We start from the raw sequence: 7,581 nt of genomic DNA on the forward strand, positions 1-7,581 counted from the left end.
ACCCTTACCCATCAGCAAGGCAGCGTGTGGAAATTACCCTGTGCCTCTGTGAGGCCAGGCAGCCATTCAGGGGCCAGGCAGCCATTCAGGGGCCAGGCAGCCATTCAGGGGCCAGGCAGCCATTCAGGGGCCAGGCAGCCATTCAGGGCCAGGCAGCCATTCAGGGGCCAGGCAGCCATTCAGGGGCCAGGCAGCCATTCAGGGCCCAGGCAGCCATTCAGGGCCCAGGCAATGTTTGGCTCCCTTGTTCCTTCGCTCCCCATTGAACCATACATGTACCCGAGGCCGATTCGACCGCTCGCGGGTCTCGAACCTACTACAACACTACCGGCACGGGAGTGGAATGCTCTAACCACTGAGTTAAGCCCAGGCTTGTACCACTGAGTTAAGCCCAGGCTTGTACCACTGAGTTAAGCCCAGGCTTGTACCACTGAGTTAAGCCCAGGCTTGTACCACTGAGTTAAGCCCAGGCTTGTACCACTGAGTTAAGCCCAGGCTTGTACCACTGAGTTAAGCCCAGGCTTGTACCACTGAGTTAAGCCCAGGCTTGTACCACTGAGCTAAGCCCAGGCTTGTACCACTGAGTTAAGCCCAGGCTTGTACCACTGAGTTAAGCCCAGGCTTGTACCACTGAGCTAAGCCCAGGCTTGTACCACTGAGCTAAGCCCAGGCGTGGGCTGTGAGGGTTTACCACATACTGCCGCCAGCTAGCCCAGGCTAGTGGCATCCGTTACATACAGAGCACATGAACCTCTAGGGAGTAGGGGGGGTGTGGGACACTAGTTATGAGGGAGTAGGGGGGTGGGCCACTAGTTATGAGGGAGTAGGGGGGGTGGGACACTAGTTATGAGGGAGTAGGGGGGGTGGGCCACTAGTTATGAGGGAGTAGGGGGTGTGGGACACTAGTTATGAGGGAGTAGGGGGGGTGGGACACTAGTTATGAGGGAGTAGGGGGGGTGGGCCACTAGTTATGAGGCAGAAGTCTACGGGTCTGACATCTCCAGGGGGTCAACAAGCAGCGGAGGACCGCTCTTGCCTACAGAACCCATATCTACCAGTTCATCATTAATTGATGACTAGGATGACGTGATAAAACTGCTAAGCGTCATGGAAGATTGTGGAAAAAGTGTAGTTATTTTATGGTGCATTAAGGGTATTAATAGTACAATATCCAGGGAACAAGATTTGCAAACAGTTTGCCACAAGTGGACCAATGGGAACACGGCCTAGTCTGATCCACGGACAACTGATCACACAAAGCCTTTGGGATTGGGATGTGCTCTTGTAGGCCGACACCAGCTTTCATGTTTTTCATTGGAGCTCAATATCATTTTGGTTGGTCCAGGATCTCAAAATTCAGCATCGGTGTGGTGATACTGTGTGTTCGTATGATTAGTTACACATGTACAGCCTACATGTGCACACTAGAGAGTGCTATTGTACTACACAATCCAGATACATCGTTTGCATGCGTTTGGGTCTTGTTTTGTATAATCTTTCCAGAGAATCCCTTGTCCTATCTTTGTGTTGGTTCCCCTGATGTTTCTGTGGCTGTGAGGGTTGATTGATTAATTGTTATTGGTCGATCAAGGCCAATGTGGAGGAGGAAACCTGTGTTTTCCACCTCCATCTCGTCAATATAGTGTGTGTATGTGCGAGGCAATGAATTGGGAGAGGCAAGGCCGAAAGCTGCTTGGGGGGCCTGAAAACGAAGGCCGGGGTGATGTGTGTGTGTGTGTGTGTGTGTGTGTGTGTGTGTGTGTGTGTGTGTGTGTGTGTGTGTGTGTGTGTGTGTGTGTGTGTGTGTGTGTGTGTGTGTATCAGTGGCGGCTGGTGGTTTTTAAAGTGAGGGAGGAAGGACTGCTCGCTTGGTTGCCTGCTTGCACTGTTAGTGGCGTATGGCGGCATAAGTCTGTGAGACTCAAGTTGTTTCAGGGTGTTTTGGTGAACTACAGAATAGCAGGGAGGGATAATTATGTGAATAAAATTGATACAAATCCACCAGTGGCAGCATTGTACTTTGAAAGCTGGTGGGCAGCATGTCTTGGACTACAAGGGCAGAAGGAAAGGATGCAAAGCCAATTAGTCAAATCAGGCCTACTCTTGATTTGTAAAACTAAATAAAAAAATCTGGGCCTATCATTGGGCCTGTTTTTGCCCTCAATGACTGAAGCTATTGGTTGTAATTTGGCTATGTTTATTTTCAGCTACAATTGTTTTAAGAAAAATTAAGACACAAGACCAAAAGTGATGCCATTTAAAATGCATCATGCTCTGAATCATTCACTAACATCCTTTCCACAATATTACACAGAGTAACAATTAAAAGAACAACAAGAACATACTTTCACAACTATTGACATGGGCTGTAAGCCTAACATTGTTTGAGGCAAATGTGGATGTTAATGGATGTTTCAGAATGTTGGTCTTGGCGTTAAGCCAATTAAGATTGAGGGACTTCATTTATAGATCAAGTCAATCCTCCTCGCTGTTTGTGTTGCAAAGATATCAGTGACCTGGTCATACCAAACGGGATATTCTTAAAGTGATATCAGAATAACAGCGTGTGTAGCTCCACGTTTTCACCACCCTTTCAGACGGCTTGGTAACCCAACGGAGGAGTGTCGAAAAATAGGTTGACTCAGCGCGTTTATTTCGGGACCTTGCCCAACTTTTGGCGGTGGAAACGCCAATATGAGTGAACCGAGCCGCACCGAACCGCAACGAACAGTAGCGCACCGCTCGGTGGCAACAAGGCATACGACTGAGCGGGTTTGTTGGTTCTCGTAGCCTATGGCGCACTTCCACCGCAGGGTGCGGGTCGGTTCAGTCTGCTGAGGTGCGGCACGGGTCGCGTTTCAACCGCCAAAAGTGGGCGTGACCCGGACTGAGCCGTGTTGAGCCGTTCTCGTCTCGCAGTACTCCTCCTCCGTTGAGGTAATGAGACGCCTGAAAGGGTCCCGGCAAGTTTGAGCTACACACGCCGTCTGTTGATTGGTCGACAGAATCACTTCCGTGCGACAGGGGGATAATAACAAACAAACACAGTACCCGCGAGGGATTTCTGGACAACGGCGAAAGCTTCGTTTATTGAAGAAAATGTTGAGCAAAAGTTTGCCGTCCTTCTTAGACGTCTTACATTGTTGCTCTTTGTTCATTGTGGCGTTCTTCTTTTCCTTGGATTTATTAGCAGGCTACACTGTGTCGGCTGCTATGAGGTCACGATGCTTACGTAGCTGCTATCGCCGTCCGGCTTAAACCCCGCCCACCATAAGGGTACTGTCTTAAACCCCGCCCACCATAAGGGTACCGTCTTAAACCCCGCCCCCCATAAGGGTGTGGAGGGTGTGTGTGTGTGTGTGTCCATACCGCTACTGTTGTTGTTGACATGCTGGTTTTACTACATAATCAAATGATCATCATGTTAACCTGGAATGATTCAAGAGAAGTCCAACGTGTTTTTATGAAATCACACTTTATTTCATGAAGAACACATGGTACGTTGTGGGCTACATTTACAGCATAGTCTGAAGTGGCTCATTTATGGTAAAAATACACAGATATCAACATGTAATATTAACAACACCGTTACCAAGGTAACTATTAGTAAAACTCACATTGTGAACATGAAGGAGCTAACACGTCTTTGACAACAGAACACTTTAGTGCACGGCTCTAACACTCAGGCTCTGTACATGACCTCCTCTCTACCAACACTGGACCTCTATGGAGAACGGAGTAAAACATCACTGCTCCAGAAGATAAATGTCAGCCCTGCAAAGTCTTGAACCAACGTACAGGAGGGCTGGGCTTGGTTTTCCTAGAAGCCTGACTGAGGGCTGACGGGTTCAAAAGCACAAGAAGAGCTGCTGACAGTGAGAGTATTCCTGTCACACCCAGAGAACGTGTAGCAGAGACCACACCTCATGCTTCCTCCACACTGTGAAGGAGCTTCATAGGTCAGACCGTTGGTCTGATCAGGGGGTCTCTCCACACTGTGAAGGAGCTTCAGGGGTCACTGTGGTCCCTCCACACTGTGAAGGAGCTTCAGGGGTCACTGTGGTCCCTCCACACTGTGAAGGAGCTTCAGGGGTCACTGTGGTCCCTCCACACTGTGAAGGAGCTTCAGGGGTCACTGTGGTCCCTCCACACTGTGAAGGAGCTTCAGGGGTCACTGTGGTCCCTCCACACTGTGAAGGAGCTTCAGGGGTCACTGTGGTTCCTCCACACTGTGAAGGAGCTTCAGGGCTCACTGTGGTCCCTCCACACTGTGAAGGAGCTTCATAGGTCACTGTGGTTCCTCCACACTGTGAAGGAGCTTCAGGGGTCACTGTGGTCCCTCCACACTGTGAAGGAGCTTCAGGGGTCACTGTGGTCCCTCCACACTGTGAAGGAGCTTCAGGGGTCACTGTGGTTCCTCCACACTGTGAAGGAGCTTCAGGGGTCAGACTCTTGACTGAATGACCAACAAACGACTAGGTGTGCCATCTCAACCTTTCTACACATACAGAGGTAGTAACAATATCTATGTCTATACATCTATACCAATAATATACCGATTTATTTGGTCGTATATAAGAGATATCTAGTTAAACTCAATCTAATATAATTTTTGCAGTAATGAATTTAATCTTTACATTCAACGTTCAAAAAGCATTCACCCTCTTCTCTGAATTCCTTCACTTTAAAAAATATAAATTATATTTGGTCTATCAGGAAGTAGGTGATGAGACTGAAAGACCTCCTTTAAGCTTAGTGATGGTTAGTGTAGTTATGGTTAGTGATGGTTAGTGTAGTGATGGTTAGTGATGGTTAGTGTAGGCCAGGGTCCCTCCAGGGGGACTGTGTCTACGCTCACCTTATGATCTACACACTAATCTACCAGGTCAAATATCCTGCCCCACTTCTAGCAATACAATATTTCAACCTGTCTAAAACACTTGAAGAATTTAATGTAGTCAATAAAGTGCTTGGAAGCTAAACATCTCACCCAACCCAGTGTGTGAGTAAACTACTAACCAAAACCGACTTACGTAACATCTAAGGATATTTACAAAACATCCATGTCAATACCACTATATAACATGACAACTATTATATATGCAAACATACTTAAATCTCTAACAAACCAATCTTTAGCAATAACATATCTGTAACAAACCATTTGAACGCTCGCCGGGCCACCTTAAGGTGAGACAGCAGAAGAGAGCAGAGGGACCTTCTGGATCTACAACCAGCCTCTTCCTGCTCCCTCCACACATCGTCTGCCCCGGACAAGTTCAGCCTTCAAGTTCAGCCTTCAAGTTCAGCCTTCAAGTTCAGCCTTCAAGTTCAGCCTCACACACCTGGGATGGAAGTGCATGACCGATTCTCCTAACCAATCAGGGAAGAGATGAGCTGGGGGCAGTTTAGAGGACGGAGGAAGACAACGAGGGTTAGGCTGACCCGTCTCACTGCTATTGCCCCGTCTCACTGCTATTACCACAGAGCATTTCACCCGCTGGTAGTGGAAGGATGTTAATGGTAACCTAACAAATTACAAACATTTGAAATGTTGCAGTAACTCTCTTTTGAGAATAGTTTGACATTTGGGCTACTGTTACCATGTTACATTAGGGCCTCTGTGTTACATTAGGGCCCCTGTGTTACATTAGGGCCCCTGTGTTACATTAGGGCTACTAATGTCTGTTACCATGTTACATTAGGGTCTCTGTGTTACATTAGGGTCTCTGTGTTACATTAGGGCCCCTGTGTTACATTAGGGCCCCTGTGTTACATTAGGGCCCCTGTGTTACATTAGGGCCTCTGTGTTACATTAGGGCCCCTGTGTTACATTAGGGCCCCTGTGTTACATTAGGGCCCCTGTGTTACATTAAGGCCCCTGTGTTACATTAGGGTCTCTGTGTTACATTAGGGCCCCTGTGTTACATTAGGGCCCCTGTGTTACATTAGGGCCTCTGTGTTACATTAGGGCCCCTGTGTTACATTAGGGCCCCTGTGTTACATTAGGGCCCCTGTGTTACATTAGGGCCTCTGTGTTACATTAGGGCCCCTGTGTTACATTAAGGCCCCTGTGTTACAGTAGGGCCCCTGTGTTACATTAGGGCCCCTGTGTTACATTAGGGTCTCTGTGTTACATTAGGGCCCCTGTGTTACATTAGGGCCTCTGTGTTACATTAGGGCCCCTGTGTTACATTAGGGCCTCTGTGTTACATTAGGGTCTCTGTGTTACATTAGGGCCCCTGTGTTACATTAGGGCCCCTGTGTTACATTAGGGCCTCTGTGTTACATTAGGGCCCCTGTGTTACATTAGGGCCCCTGTGTTACATTAGGGCCTCTGTGTTACATTAGGGCCCCTGTGTTACATTAAGGCCCCTGTGTTACAGTAGGGCCCCTGTGTTACATTAAGGCCCCTGTGTTACATTAAGGCCCCTGTGTTACATTAGGGCCCCTGTGTTACATTAGGGCCCCTGTGTTACATTAGGGCCCCTGTGTTACAGTAGGGCCCCTGTGTTACATTAGGGTCTCTGTGTTATGGCGCATTCCAAACGCCCCAACGGCTCAGCAGTGGAGGAGGAGGAGGAGGAGGAGGAGGAGGAGGTCATGTGGTGGTACAGAGGAGGAGGAGGAGGAGGAGGAGGAGGAGGAGGAGGAGGTCATGTGGTGGTACAGTGGAGGAGGAGGAGGAGGAGGTGGAGGTCCTGTGGAGGTGCTCAGCAGTGGGAGGAGGAGGTCCTGTGGTGGTACAGTGGAGGAGGAGGAGGAGGAGGAGGAGGTGCTCAGCAGTGGGAGGAGGAGGTCATGTGGTGGTACAGAGGAGGAGGAGGAGGAGGAGGAGGTCATGTGGAGGTGCTCAGCAGTGGGAGGAGGAGGTCATGTGGTGGTACAGAGGAGGAGGAGGAGGAGGAGGAGGAGGTCATGTGGTGGTACAGAGGAGGAGGAGGAGGAGGAGGAGGAGGAGGTGCTCAGCAGTGGGAGGAGGAGGTCATGTGGTGGTACAGAGGAGGAGGAGGAGGAGGAGGAGGAGGAGGAGGAGGAGGAGGAGGTGCTCAGCAGTGGGAGGAGGTGGTCATGTGGTGGTACAGAGGAGGAGGAGGAGGAGGAGGAGGAGGAGGAGGTGCTCAGCAGTGGGAGGAGGAGGTCATGTGGTGGTACAGTGGAGGAGGAGGAGGAGGAGGAGGAGGAGGGGCTCAGCAGTGGGAGGAGGAGGTCATGTGGTGGTACAGAGGAGGAGGAGGAGGAGGTGGAGGAGGAGGAGGTGGAGGTGCTCAGCAGTGGGAGGAGGAGGAGGAGGAGGAGGAGGTGCTCAGCAGTGGGAGGAGGAGGAGGAGGAGGAGGAGGAGGAGGAGGTGCTCAGCAGTGGGAGGAGGAGGAGGAGGAGGAGGAGGTGCTCAGCAGTGGGAGGAGGAGGTCATGTGGTGGTACAGTGGAGGAGGAGGAGGAGGAGGAGGAGGAGGAGGGGCTCAGCAGTGGGAGGAGGAGGTCATGTGGTGGTACAGAGGAGGAGGAGGAGGAGGAGGAGGAGGAGGAGGAGGAGGAGGAGGAGGTGCTCAGCAGTGGGAGGAGGAGGTCATGTGGTGG

Source organism: Micromesistius poutassou (assembly GCF_964030765.1).
Source record: "Micromesistius poutassou genome assembly, chromosome: 3".
Taxonomy (NCBI): Eukaryota; Metazoa; Chordata; class Actinopteri; order Gadiformes; family Gadidae; genus Micromesistius; species Micromesistius poutassou.